Genomic DNA, 15,444 nt, shown 5'->3' with positions numbered 1-15,444 from the left:
TAAGACAAAAATAAAGTTGAAAGAAAACCAATAGGTTAGGAGAACGCATACTGTAAAACTTCAACTAAACGCTGAGTCTCAAATTGCTGCCTGTCCCTTTTAACAGCCAGGCAACGGCACACATTTCATCAAATAAACACCCGTTTCAAATAAACGCTGGGTCTAAATTAATTGTTTACGAGGTTACCATGAATTGTTTTCAAGGTTTAATGTTTAATTTATTACATTAAATAATTTAGTAATGAGTTAGTGCATATACCGCAATTTTTGTATACCCACTTCTCAAGGCACCACTTACTACACCACTGCTCCTAAGTCTGAGTTTACCACAGACCTTATTTTCGGCGTTTATAAAAATTAAAAAAAATAAAAAGAAGAAAAAGGCTTGAGCCATGGCAGAGTAAGTGCATGTAAAGTCGTGAGTTGCCCATAAAAAGACACAATTACTATTGCTCTCTAAAACAGGGAAGGAAAGCTCAGGTCATAGTTTGGAGGGTGCATATTGTGTATGGGACACTGCCCCCTTCCGGTTGTAGGATGTAATAGATTTATGTTCAGTATGTGCATGTGCGAAATTCGTTTCGTTTGTTATAAACACAACCAGACGTTGGACAGCTAATGGGAATTGAGATGGCAAGATAATGACAATTTTACTCCTCGATAGTCCATTTGTCAGAAGAAATATGCGTCTTAGCTAGACATTTGGAAATCCAGCGTAAAACTAGTCAACAGCCACGACAGGGCGCAGCCATTTTTGAATGTTCCAACTAAATCGTGAAAAACGTGGAGAATAAAACGTATATATTTCTATCTGTTAGTTTTTTGCTCTTCACTGAACTTATGAGTTGTATGGTAAAACAATAAATATAATTAGTCAATGCATAATAAATTGCTGTGCTTATAACAAATCCAGCGCAGCGAAAGCAGAATGTTTTTTAATTGCCAAACCATTTCACACCATTTGTTCTCGCAATAGTACAGTCAGGGGCAACATGGCGCTTGGCAGGGTCGGCGGCTGCATCTGAATACTGCTTCACGATTGTCCCTCAAAAGGATTACTTTGTGGCCGCATACAATCGGACTGTATGGCATGCCGAGTAGGAGGTATATTAATAACTTATTTTATGGTTATGGTGCAGTACCTTGTCGACAAACCACCACACGAGGAATCTGTCTCAATCAATGTCACTGTTGCTGTGACAGCGGTTGAGATGTCTTTTCTTGTCCGGTTTTAATATTTAGCCTGGAACTATTTCAAATTTCTATACGAATTTGTAATGCATGCACTCAATTTCCACAAGTTGTTCAGCTCCATGGGCAAGTACAGTACCACAGTACTCCTGTCAGAGACGGTCGAGAATATCTAGTCTAATATCATCTCTGCTCCTGTTGCTCCATTCATTTCAGCAAAAAGGCATCTATTGTCAGAGGATGTTGTCAAACTACAAGAATTTCAGCTTCGGAAACAGGCAGTGGCTAATCAGGTGTCCGGATCAAAAAGTTGGCTACTCAAGTTTTAATGTGACATGGACAAGTACAGTGACATGCCTCTCTTGCAAGCTCCAAATACAACAATGCAGTAAATGCAGCACTAAACACAAGGTAGAACATAGTGTTATTTTTGGGTATTGTGAACAAAAACACACAAGAAATTAAAATAAGAACACAAGAAAGTAAGAATCGATATACAGGGTCAGTCACAATACCATATTTACATTGTGCAGGGGATACTGGAGTGATAGAGGTAGATATGTATAGGCGTAAGGCGACTAGGCAAAAGGGTATATGATAAACAGCTTGTCGGTTGTAAGAAATGATAGCAGATACATTTTGTTAAAATAAAGTAAAGACAAACGCAAAAAAGATTAAACTTGGGTTAGCTAACACAACGTGCCATTGGAACACAGGAGTGATTGTTCCTGATAATGGGCCTCTGAACACCTATGTAGATATTATATTAAAATATCAGTCATTTCCAGCTACAATAGTCATTTACAACATTAACAATGTCTATATTTCTGATCAATTTGATGTTATTTTAATGGACAAAAAAATGTGCTTTTCTTTCAAAAACAAGGACATTTCTAAGTGACCCCAAACTTTTGAATGGTAGTGTATGTGTTTAATCTATCTATCTATCTATCTATCTATCTATCTATCTATCTATCTATCTATCTATCTATCTATCTATCTATCTATCTATCTATCTATCTAGATATTTGCAAATATATCTATCGATCGATAGATAGTTTGATAGATATATTTGCAAATATCTAGATATAAATATTTGCAAATGTATTAATGAAGCATAGTGGTGGCAGCATCATGCGGTGCAGATGTTTTTCAGCGCAGGTACTGGGAGACTAGTCAGGATTGAGGGAAAGATGAACGGAGCAAAGTACAGAGAGATCATGAAAACCTGTTCCAGAGCGCTTAGGACCTCAGACTGGGTCGAAGATTCACCTTTCAACAGGACAATGACCCTAAGAACACAATGCAAGTGTGCCTTTGGGACAAGTCTCTGAATGTCCTTGAGTGGCCCTACCAGAGCCTGGACCTGAACCCGATCGAACATCTCTGGAGAGACCTGATAATATCTGTGCAGCGACGTTCCCCATCCAACCTGACAGATTTTGAGAGGATATGCAGAGAAGAATGGGAGAAACTCCGCCAAATACAGGTGTGCCAAGCTTGTAGCGTCATACCCAAGAAGACTTGAGGCTGTAATCGCTGTTAACAAAGTACTGATTAAAGGGTCTGAATACTTCTGTGAATGTGATATTTCAGTTTTTGTTTTTTAATAAATTTGCAAGAATTTCTAAAAACCTGTTTTTGCTTAGTCATTATGGGGTATTGCGTGTAGATTTATGAGGGCGAAAAAAACAATTGAATCATTTTTAATGGGGCTGTAACAAAACGTGGAAAAAGTCCAGAGGCTGGAATACTTTCTGAATGCACTGTATATGTATGTGTGTATATATGCATGTCCTTACTGTTTGGCTCTAACTACTGTACCTCAACTACTTCTTTTGAAGTTGACAGACCATTTTCTATTCTGCAGGTCATTATTTGGAGGTATTCAATCGGAAGCTAAAGAAGAACGAGTTAATATTGAAGGATGGCCTGAAACTGCTTCTACACCTATGCCAATCTGCAGAGGACATGGTCACAGCCAGAGGTGCCATCTACAGGTATGGGTCACACAGTAAAATACTAGTTTCTCACTAATGCATTGTGGCCACTGGCCAGATGAGTATCCTGACAATTAGCTGTCAAAACAGACCTGAAGATCAAGTCTACTCATCAGCTGTGTTACGGACAGATAAAGCATTAGTTTGAAATAATTTAATGCAATCTTGGAGTTTGACTAATGTTGTCATTCTTTCTTAGTTATGGTTCTGTATTATTTACGTGTATGTTTGTGTGTTCTGCATGTTCGTTCCACTGACCAGGGACCACGAAGATAACAGTAACGTAGCATTTGGAGAGTTTAAGTTTGGTCCCCGTTCATGAGGCTGTGCTATGAGCTGGGGCTGGAGGAGATGGCTGCTGCCACTCTGACAGACAAGATAACAATATTTATATGCAGCAGTTGGACTACAACAATCAGGGAACAGTCATAATCAACTCTGGACTAAGTGCTGTCATGAACTAAGTGCTGTCATAGTAACTCTAGTCCTCTTGACTAGGGCATTGATTGACGTTTACACATACTGTAGTTTGTGAAGTTGTAAAAATACAATTATTTATCTATATTCTCTAACAGGACATGAGAGGATTATTTTCGGACTCAACCTCCTTCAATATTGCCATAGACATGTTGTTTATGAAAGGATTATATGAGAGTAGGTGGCATCCTTTTACTATTAGAAGGCAGACACATTAAACTATAAAGGTACATTTTTAGATGACTGATCTTTGTCATCACTAAACAATGTCTATAATACGAGGTTCTCTGAATGTACTAAGAGACATCTCTCTCTCTGGCATACAAATGTGTTTAAATATATTTTATTCTCCTTCCAGGGTGATGTTGAAAAAGCACCCTCTATGTTCGGTCAGATTATGAGCACTGACAGCGGAATATGTCAACATCTCAAAGTGAGTGCTAATATTCACTGTCTTTACAATAACTTTGTGACAGTATCAAGCTGTCAGTCAGGGAGCAGGCTATTTGATGATATTTCTGGTGTTTCAGGTGCTGAAGCTGGCTATGGCAGGAGCTGTGAAATAATCACTCTCTGTCTTGACCTTAGCATTGGGATCCAGCAGCCCTGCATTTATAAAGAAGCCTGAATTCGCACAGGAAGTGGTAAGTAAAAAAAACTCCAAATGGATGTTTAATGTCTGATGCATAACCTATGTGTAATTATCTGAGTCATCCAGTCACAAATATAATTCATCAATACATCTATGTGTGCGTGGTCTCTTTCTCAGGGGACGTAGTGCGTCTTCGGAGCGAGGACAGCCCTCTGATGGCGAGCGTGGAGCAGGCAGTGCCCACCTCCAGCAAGCAGGTCAGGTGATCCAACGAAACCTGGACAAGATGTTGTGTCATACCCCATGGGGAAGAAGAGGATGCCCATGGGGATAATGGACGAGAGAAGGATCAGCCAGAGGACTCTGAGGCCTCTGCAGTCCACTCTGTTGTCAGAGTGAATGGGACTAGGTGTATCTCTCAGCGTGTTTGAGGGGATCAAGGTGAGGCGCAGAATTGTGAATCTTGATCAAGTACTGAGTTGGTTTTTGGGAGGGGATTTGCAGATCAGTGATTCTGCGCAGTCCGAGTGCAATGTAGTCGATTTTAAACAAACATTGTTTCATTCTAAACTCTGCCTTAATTGTACCAGTCCCTGTCACAGCCATGGGGGTCTGCTCTCACACCACCCAAGCAAGGCTGAACAGAGATGCGCTCTCTCCCTACACCCAGACCTGGACTTTATAGAGACATATAGTGTACCATTCAGTGCAATGTACCTCTCCTCTCAGCCAGAGACCCTTCTGTATTCCTCCTTTTTGATATTCTTCACCCGTTCACATGCAATGGTACAGGTATACTAGTTGGTTCCACGTCTGGGGAGCCCCTTCAGAGCATTTCAGACTTTTAACTGCTGACTGTGAAAAGGTTTGTTGAATCCAAGGGACACCAATGTGATTGCAGCCCAAATAAATTCTTCACAAAGTTAAAGTAACAGACACATATCAACATCAACTGTTCAGAGGAGACTGCGTGAATCAGGCCTTCATGATCGAATTGCTGCAAAGAAATCACTACTAAAGGACACCAATACAAAGAAGAGACTTTCTTGGGCCAAGAAACATGAGCAATGGACATTAGACTGGTGGATATCTGTCCTTTGGTCTGATGAGTCCAAATTTGAGATTTCTGGTTCCAACTGCCATGTCTTTGTGAGATGCAGAGTAGATGAACGGATGATCTCTGCATGTGCTGTTCCCAATGTGAAGCATGGAGGAGGAGATGTGATGGTGCTTTGCTGGTGACACTGTCAGTGATTTATTTACAATTCAAGGCCCACTTAACCAGCATGGCTACCACAGCATTCTGCAGCGATATGCCATTCCATCTGGTTTGCGCCGTGGGACTATCATTTGTTTTACAACAGGACAATGACCCAACACACTTCCAGGCTCTGTAAGAGTTATTTGACCAAGGAGAGTGATGGATTGCTGCATCAGATGACCTGACATCCACAATCACCTGGCTTCAACCCGATTGAGATGGTTTAGGATGAGTTGGAAAGCAGAGTGAAGGAAAAGCAGCCAACATGTGCTCAGTATATGTGGGAACTCCTTCAAAACTGTTGGAAAAACATTCCTCGTGAAGCTGGTTGAGAGAATGCCAAGAGTGTTCAAAGCCCTCATCAAGGCAAAGGCTACTTTGAAGAATATAAAATATAAATATGTTTAACACTTTTTTGGTTACTACATGATTCCATATATGTTATTTCATAGTTTTGATGTCTTCACTATTCTACAATGTAGAAAATAATGAAAATAAAGAAGAACCCCTGAATGAGTAGGTGTCCAAACTTTTGATTGGTGCTGTATTGGTTTTTAAATAACATCGTGAGACTGAACAGACTAACATTGTTCTCTGAACAGTACTAAAGTTTTGTTGTGGTTTCTATTTATTTAAATTGTATTTCACCTTCATTTAACCATGTAGGCCAGTTGAGAACAAGTTCTCATTTACAACTGCAACCTGGGCAAGATAAAGCAAAGCAGTGAGACAAAAACAACAACACACACACATAAACAAACGTACAGTCAATAACACAATAGAAAAATATATGTACAGTGTGTGTAAATGTAGAAGAGTAGGGAAGGCAGGCAATAAATAGGCCATGGAGGCAAAATAATTACAATTTAGCATTAACAAGCAAGGAGAGATACTGGGGTGCAAAAGAGCGAGAGGGTAAGTAACAATATGGGGGTGAGGTAGTCAGGTGTGCTATTTACAGATGGGCTGTGTACAGGTACAGTGATCGGTAAGCTGCTCTGACAGCTGATGCTTAATAAAGCGATATATAAGACAGTGCTTCAGTGATTTTTGCAACTCGTTCTAGTCATTGGAAGCAGAGTGGCCAAAGGAAGTATTGGCTTTGGGGGTGACCGGTGACATATTTTTAATTTTTAAAATTTTAAATTTTACCTTTATTTAACCAGGCAAGTCAGTTATGAACACATTCTTATTTTCAATGACGGCCTGGGAACAGTGGGTTAACTGCCTGTTCAGGGGCAGAATGACAGATTGTACCTTGTCAGCTCGGGGGTTTGAACTCACAACCTTCCGGTTGCTAGCTCTAACCACTAGGCTACGCTGCCGCCCCAAATATATATACCTGCTGGAGCGCGTGCTACTGGTGTTGCTATGGTGACAAGTGAGCTGAGATAAGGCGGGGCTTTTTCCAAGCATTGACTTATAGATGACCTGGAGCCAGTGTGTTTGGCGACAAATATGTAGTGATTGTCAGCCAACGAGAGCATACAGGTCGCAGTGGTGGGTAGTATATGGGGCTTTGGTGACAAAACGGATGGCACTCTTATAGACTACATCCAGTTTGCTGAGTAGAGTGTTGGAGGCTATATTGTATTTTATGGAAAGTTTTCTTGGAACGTTCTCGGGACAATTTGTGAACATGACTTTAAATAGAACCACGAGGAAACCTCTAGATAATGTAATGCTGAAGTACAGAAATTCCCACAGAATAGTGTTTATTCTTAACGTTCTTGGAACAATTTGACTTTAAATAGAACCATGAGGAAACCTGTAGGCAACATTATGCTGAAGAACTGAAATTCCCACAGAAGAACATTGTTTCTTAATAATGTTCTCTGAACTAAATGTAAGCATCTTTGATCTTTTACGAAATATTCCGTTAAAGTAATTAAATTACCCCCCAAAATGTTTTTGTCAAGTTCCGTAAATGGGCTGAGAATATTCCAAAGCCAAACAACTATCTTGCACCATTCCCATAAAGTTGTGGGAAGGTTGTACACAAAATAACCACAGGACAACCACGCGCTCACCAAGCTCTAAGAAACATATGGTTTTTAGAACATAATGTGCTAGCTGGGATGGCATGCACCAGAACATTAAACAGACAAGCTACAGTTATTTAGTGCTCTATAGAAACCCCTCCTTGACTTGAACCACAGGATCAATCCCTAAAAACCTCAAGTTCATATATTACAGATTGTGCTTTTAACTTAGAGAACTGGGCAGGCTTCTAACAAAGCACACTAAGTTTAAGTGTGAGGGAGACACATTCAGGATTCTATGGGACTTAAAGTAATTGTGAATAGTTTCCATTCCACTCCCACTGTTCTGCCTCAAAGCAAGAGATAACAACTATCTTTGGTTATTATTCAACTCACTTTAATATATGTACTACTTACTCAAAAAACAAATGTTTGGATTTCTGTAACAAACTGGTAATATATGGATATTACTTATCCAAAAAGTTTAAGTTTGAGGCAACCACTTATGGGAGAATTTGGGCATTAATGTATTGAGAACCATGTGAATCAAATCAACATGGCTGTGTAGAAAAGCTCTCATAGGTTAGAGATGTCATCAATAATGAATTTAGGATGCTCCCAGATAGTCTAGCGCTGCTGTCGTTAGGGAGCAGACAGGAAACTCTCTCTATTTCTCTGTATCTCTCTCTCTCTCTCTCCCTCTCTCTCTCTCTCTTTGGGCATTCATGTATTGAGAACCATGTGAATCAAATCAACATGGCTGTTTAGAAAAGCTCTCACAGGTTAGAGATGTCATCAATAATGAATTTAGGATGCTCCCAGATAGTCTAGCGCTGCTGTCGTTAGGGAGCAGACAGGAAACTCTCTCTATTTCTCTGTATCTCTCTCTCTCTCTCTCTCTCTCTCTCTCTCTCTCTCGCTCTCTCTCTCTCTTTGGGCATTCATGTATTGAGAACCATGTGAATCAAATCAACATGGCTGTGTAGAAAAGCTCTCACAGGTTAGAGATGTCATCAATAATGAATTTAGGATGCTCCCAGATAGTCTAGCGCTGCTGTCGTTAGGGAGCAGACAGGAAACTCTCTATTTCTCTGTATCTCTCTCTCTCTCACTGGGTCTCTCTCTTTTCCCCCTCCCTGTTCTCTCTCCCTCTCTCTCCCTGCTCTCTCTCTCTCTCTCTCTCTCCCTGTTCTCTCTCTCTCTCTCTCTCTCTCTCTCTCTCTCTCTCTCTCTCTCTCTCTCTTTGGGCATTCATGTATTGAGAACCATGTGAATCAAATCAACATGGCTGTGTAGAAAAGCTCTCACAGGTTAGAGATGTCATCAATAATGAATTTAGGATGCTCCCAGATAGTCTAGCGCTGCTGTCGTTAGGGAGCAGACAGGAAACTCTCTCTATTTCTCTGTATCTCTCTCTCTCTCACTGGGTCTCTCTCTTTTTCCTCCCTCCCTGTTCTCTCTCCCTCTCTCTCCCTGCTCTCTCTCACTCTCTCTCCCTGTTCTCTCTCTCTCTCTCTCTCTCTCTCTCTCTCTCTCTCTCTCTCTCTCAGGTCCATTAGGGATGCTCATTCTGCTGCAGAGGAGAAATATGAAACTGGGAAATTAGCCAGCAGCAAATTGATCAGACCCTTCTGTACCGTTCTGAAGGAACTAGGGCTATGGGGACCAGCACTGCTCACTGGTGCTGAGCTATATATTCTCTCCTGTCGAAAAATGTGCACTGACAGGCAGCATACTGTTATGGGTCAGAGAGTCCCAATAGGAGTAGTTTATGACAACGATGAGGTCATCAGGCAGGTTTATATATTAACCCCCCTCCCTCAATCTTACACATAATCTAGTACCCGAGTGAAATGTGCACAAGGCAAGGCAATATGCCTATGTGTGGATGTTCCAAAATGCACACAGCACATACATTTCATGGACAGAGATGGAAATATTGGTTAGAAATTTAGAAAGAGGGGAGATCTAAAGATGCAACAACTATCATAGGCTGCTAAGACAAAAATAAAGTTGAAAGAAAACCAATAGGTTAGGAGAACGCATACTGTAAAACTTCAACTAAACGCTGAGTCTCAAATTGCTGCCTGTCCCTTTTAACAGCCAGGCAACGGCACACATTTCATCAAATAAACACCCGTTTCAAATAAACGCTGGGTCTAAATTAATTGTTTACGAGGTTACCATGAATTGTTTTCAAGGTTTAATGTTTAATTTATTACATTAAATAATTTAGTAATGAGTTAGTGCATATACCGCAATTTTTGTATACCCACTTCTCAAGGCACCACTTACTACACCACTGCTCCTAAGTCTGAGTTTACCACAGACCTTATTTTCGGCGTTTATAAAAATTAAAAAAAATAAAAAGAAGAAAAAGGCTTGAGCCATGGCAGAGTAAGTGCATGTAAAGTCGTGAGTTGCCCATAAAAAGACACAATTACTATTGCTCTCTAAAACAGGGAAGGAAAGCTCAGGTCATAGTTTGGAGGGTGCATATTGTGTATGGGACACTGCCCCCTTCCGGTTGTAGGATGTAATAGATTTATGTTCAGTATGTGCATGTGCGAAATTCGTTTCGTTTGTTATAAACACAACCAGACGTTGGACAGCTAATGGGAATTGAGATGGCAAGATAATGACAATTTTACTCCTCGATAGTCCATTTGTCAGAAGAAATATGCGTCTTAGCTAGACATTTGGAAATCCAGCGTAAAACTAGTCAACAGCCACGACAGGGCGCAGCCATTTTTGAATGTTCCAACTAAATCGTGAAAAACGTGGAGAATAAAACGTATATATTTCTATCTGTTAGTTTTTGCTCTTCACTGAACTTATGAGTTGTATGGTAAAACAATAAATATAATTAGTCAATGCATAATACATTGCTGTGCTTATAACAAATCCAGCGCAGCGAAAGCAGAATGTTTTTTTAATTGCCAAACCATTTCACCCTTTGTTCTCGCAATAGTACAGTCAGGGGCAACATGGCGCTTGGCAGGGTCGGCGGCTGCATCTGAATACTGCTTCACGATTGTCCCTCAAAAGGTTTACTTTGTGGCCGCATACAATCGGACTGTATGGCATGCCGAGTAGGAGGTATATTAATAACTTATTTTATGGTTATGGTGCAGTACCTTGTCGACAAACCACCACACGAGGAATCTGTCTCAATCAATGTCACTGTTGCTGTGACAGCGGTTGAGATGTCTTTTCTTGTCCGGTTTTAATATTTAGCCTGGAACTATTTCAAATTTCTATACGAATTTGTAATGCATGCACTCAATTTCCACAAGTTGTTCAGCTCCATGGGCAAGTACAGTACCACAGTACTCCTGTCAGAGACGGTCGAGAATATCTAGTCTAATATCATCTCTGCTCCTGTTGCTCCATTCATTTCAGCAAAAAGGCATCTATTGTCAGAGGATGTTGTCAAACTACAAGAATTTCAGCTTCGGAAACAGGCAGTGGCTAATCAGGTGTCCGGATCAAAAAGTTGGCTACTCAAGTTTTAATGTGACATGGACAAGTACAGTGACATGGACAAGTACCATGCCTCTTGCAAGCGCCAAATACAACAATGCAGTAAATGCAGCACTAAACACAAGGTAGAACATTGTGTTATTTTTGGGTATTGTGAACAAAAACACACAAGAAATTAAAATAAGAACACAAGAAAGTAAGAATCGATATACAGGGTCAGTCACAATACCATATTTACATTGTGCAGGGGATACTGGAGTGATAGAGGTAGATATGTATAGGCGTAAGGCGACTAGGCAAAAGGGTATATGATAAACAGCTTGTCGGTTGTAAGAAATGATAGCAGATACATTTTGTTAAAATAAAGTAAAGACAAACGCCAAAAGATTAAACTTGGGTTAGCTAACACAACGTGCCATTGGAACACAGGAGTGATTGTTCCTGATAATGGGCCTCTGAACACCTATGTAGATATTATATTAAAAAATCAGTCATTTCCAGCTACAATAGTCATTTACAACATTAACAATGTCTATATTTCTGATCAATTTGATGTTATTTTAATGGACAAAAAAATGTGCTTTTCTTTCAAAAACAAGGACATTTCTAAGTGACCCCAAACTTTTGAATGGTAGTGTATGTGTTTAATCTATCTATCTATCTATCTATCTATCTATCTATCTATCTATCTATCTATCTATCTATCTAGATATTTGCAAATATATCTATCGATCGATAGATAGTTTGATAGATATATTTGCAAATATCTAGATATAAATATTTGCAAATGTATTAATGAAGCATAGTGGTGGCAGCATCATGCGGTGCAGATGTTTTTCAGCGCAGGTACTGGGAGACTAGTCAGGATTGAGGGAAAGATGAACGGAGCAAAGTACAGAGAGATCATGAAAACCTGTTCCAGAGCGCTTAGGACCTCAGACTGGGTCGAAGATTCACCTTTCAACAGGACAATGACCCTAAGAACACAATGCAAGTGTGCCTTTGGGACAAGTCTCTGAATGTCCTTGAGTGGCCCTACCAGAGCCTGGACCTGAACCCGATCGAACATCTCTGGAGAGACCTGATAATATCTGTGCAGCGACGTTCCCCATCCAACCTGACAGATTTTGAGAGGATATGCAGAGAAGAATGGGAGAAACTCCGCCAAATACAGGTGTGCCAAGCTTGTAGCGTCATACCCAAGAAGACTTGAGGCTGTAATCGCTGTTAACAAAGTACTGATTAAAGGGTCTGAATACTTCTGTGAATGTGATATTTCAGTTTTTGTTTTTTAATAAATTTGCAAGAATTTCTAAAAACCTGTTTTTGCTTAGTCATTATGGGGTATTGCGTGTAGATTTATGAGGGCGAAAAAACAATTGAATCATTTTTAATGGGGCTGTAACAAAACGTGGAAAAAGTCCAGAGGCTGGAATACTTTCTGAATGCACTGTATATGTATGTGTGTATATATGCATGTCCTTACTGTTTGGCTCTAACTACTGTACCTCAACTACTTCTTTTGAAGTTGACAGACCATTTTCTATTCTGCAGGTCATTATTTGGAGGTATTCAATCGGAAGCTAAAGAAGAACGAGTTAATATTGAAGGATGGCCTGAAACTGCTTCTACACCTATGCCAATCTGCAGAGGACATGGTCACAGCCAGAGGTGCCATCTACAGGTATGGGTCACACAGTAAAATACTAGTTTCTCACTAATGCATTGTGGCCACTGGCCAGATGAGTATCCTGACAATTAGCTGTCAAAACAGACCTGAAGATCAAGTCTACTCATCAGCTGTGTTACGGACAGATAAAGCATTAGTTTGAAATAATTTAATGCAATCTTGGAGTTTGACTAATGTTGTCATTCTTTCTTAGTTATGGTTCTGTATTATTTACGTGTATGTTTGTGTGTTCTGCATGTTCGTTCCACTGACCAGGGACCACGAAGATAACAGTAACGTAGCATTTGGAGAGTTTAAGTTTGGTCCCCCGTTCATGAGGCTGTGCTATGAGCTGGGGCTGGAGGAGATGGCTGCTGCCACTCTGACAGACAAGATAACAATATTTATATGCAGCAGTTGGACTACAACAATCAGGGAACAGTCATAATCAACTCTGGACTAAGTGCTGTCATGAACTAAGTGCTGTCATAGTAACTCTAGTCCTCTTGACTAGGGCATTGATTGACGTTTACACATACTGTAGTTTGTGAAGTTGTAAAAATACAATTATTTATCTATATTCTCTAACAGGACATGAGAGGATTATTTTCGGACTCAACCTCCTTCAATATTGCCATAGACATGTTGTTTATGAAAGGATTATATGAGAGTAGGTGGCATCCTTTTACTATTAGAAGGCAGACACATTAAACTATAAAGGTACATTTTTTAGATGACTGATCTTTGTCATCACTAAACAATGTCTATAATACGAGGTTCTCTGAATGTACTAAGAGACATCTCTCTCTCTCTCTCTCTCTGGCATACAAATGTGTTTAAATATATTTTATTCTCCTTCCAGGGTGATGTTGAAAAAGCACAATCTATGTTCGGTCAGATTATGAGCACTGACAGCGGAATATGTCAACATCTCAAAGTGAGTGCTAATATTCACTGTCTTTACAATAACTTTGTGACAGTATCAAGCTGTCAGTCAGGGAGCAGGCTATTTGATGATATTTCTGGTGTTTCAGGTGCTGAAGCTGGCTATGGCAGGAGCTGTGAAATAATCACTCTCTGTCTTGACCTTAGCATTGGGATCCAGCAGCCCTGCATTTATAAAGAAGCCTGAATTCGCACAGGAAGTGGTAAGTAAAAAAACTCCAAATGGATGTTTAATGTCTGATGCATAACCTATGTGTAATTATCTGAGTCATCCAGTCACAAATATAATTCATCAATACATCTATGTGTGCGTGGTCTCTTTCTCAGGGGACGTAGTGCGTCTTCGGAGCGAGGACAGCCCTCTGATGGCGAGCGTGGAGCAGGCAGTGCCCACCTCCAGCAGGCAGGTCAGGTGATCCAACGAAACCTGGACAAGATGTTGTGTCATACCCCCATGGGGAAGAAGAGGATGCCCATGGGGATAATGGACGAGAGAAGGATCAGCCAGAGGACTCTGAGGCCTCTGCAGTCCACTCTGTTGTCAGAGTGAATGGGACTAGGTGTATCTCTCAGCGTGTTTGAGGGGATCAAGGTGAGGCGCAGAATTGTGAATCTTGATCAAGTACTGAGTTGGTTTTTGGGAGGGGATTTGCAGATCAGTGATTCTGCGCAGTCCGAGTGCAATGTAGTCGATTTTAAACAAACATTGTTTCATTCTAAACTCTGCCTTAATTGTACCAGTCCCTGTCACAGCCATGGGGGTCTGCTCTCACACCACCCAAGCAAGGCTGAACAGAGATGCGCTCTCTCCCTACACCCAGACCTGGACTTTATAGAGACATATAGTGTACCATTCAGTGCAATGTACCTCTCCTCTCAGCCAGAGACCCTTCTGTATTCCTCCTTTTTGATATTCTTCACCCGTTCACATGCAATGGTACAGGTATACTAGTTGGTTCCACGTCTGGGGAGCCCCTTCAGAGCATTTCAGACTTTTAACTGCTGACTGTGAAAAGGTTTGTTGAATCCAAGGGACACCAATGTGTGCAAAAGTAGAATGTAATGGTGTATGTGAGACACATCTGTATAAACATGTAATTATTTGTGATTTATAGGGTAATACATATTGAATGAAATAAAAGCTGATGTTGTAGAACTCTTTATTATTTTATTGTTGAATAAAGAGTCCTTCTTTACATAAGTCCAATCAAAATGTATTTTTCACATGCACCGAATACAACAGGTCCAGACCTTACAGTGAAATGCTTACTTGCAGGCCCTTAACCAACAATGTACAGTCGTGGCCAAAAGTTTTGAGATAGACACAAATATACATTTTCACAAAGTCTGCTGCCTTGGTTTGTAATGATGGCAATTTGCATATACTCCAGAATGTTATGAAGAGTGATCAGATGAATTGCAATTAACTGCAAAGTCTCTCTTTACCATGCAAATGAACTGAATCCCCCCCAAAAACATTTCCACTGCATTTCAGCCTTGTCACAAAAGGATCAGTTGACATCATGTCAGTGATTCTCTCGTTAACACAGGTGTGAGCGTTGACGAGGACAAGGCTGGAGGTCACTCTGTCATGCTGATTGAGTTTGAATAACAGACTGGAAGCTTAAAAAGGAGGGTGGTGTTTGGAATCATTGATCTTCCTCTGTCAACCACGGTTACCTGCAAGGAGACACGTGCCATCATCATTGCTTTGCGCAAAAAGGGCTTCACAGGCAAGGTTATTGCTGCCAGTAAGATTGCACCTAAATCAACCATTTATCGGATCATCAAGAACTTCAAGGAGAGCGGTTAAATTGTTGTGAAGAAGGCTTCAGCCCAAGAAA

General features: G+C 40.5%; 1 long non-coding RNA gene across 5 annotated transcripts; it reads left to right on the top strand.

The window, feature by feature from the left end:
* Nucleotides 1-551: 551 nt before the first annotated feature.
* On the top strand, nucleotides 552-14,756 carry LOC118387396 (uncharacterized). 5 transcript variants are annotated; one of them, XR_008143093.1, is made up of 6 exons: nucleotides 552-1,104; nucleotides 1,408-2,680; nucleotides 12,541-12,670; nucleotides 13,518-13,592; nucleotides 13,690-13,803; nucleotides 13,928-14,756. It is a non-coding gene; the product is annotated as an uncharacterized LOC118387396 (long non-coding RNA). The 5 variants fall into 5 exon arrangements; XR_008143091.1 differs by adding an exon at nucleotides 11,112-12,160 and having other exon boundaries at nucleotides 556-1,602; XR_008143094.1 differs by lacking the exon at nucleotides 1,408-2,680 and adding an exon at nucleotides 11,793-12,160 and having other exon boundaries at nucleotides 561-1,104.
* Nucleotides 14,757-15,444: the final 688 nt, after the last annotated feature.

The sequence above is a fragment of the Oncorhynchus keta genome, chromosome 9 (genome assembly GCF_023373465.1).
Source record: "Oncorhynchus keta strain PuntledgeMale-10-30-2019 chromosome 9, Oket_V2, whole genome shotgun sequence".
NCBI lineage: Eukaryota > Metazoa > Chordata > Actinopteri > Salmoniformes > Salmonidae > Oncorhynchus > Oncorhynchus keta.
The sequence above is the reverse complement of the archived record's forward strand: the minus strand, read 5'-3'. Positions and strand labels throughout refer to the sequence as shown.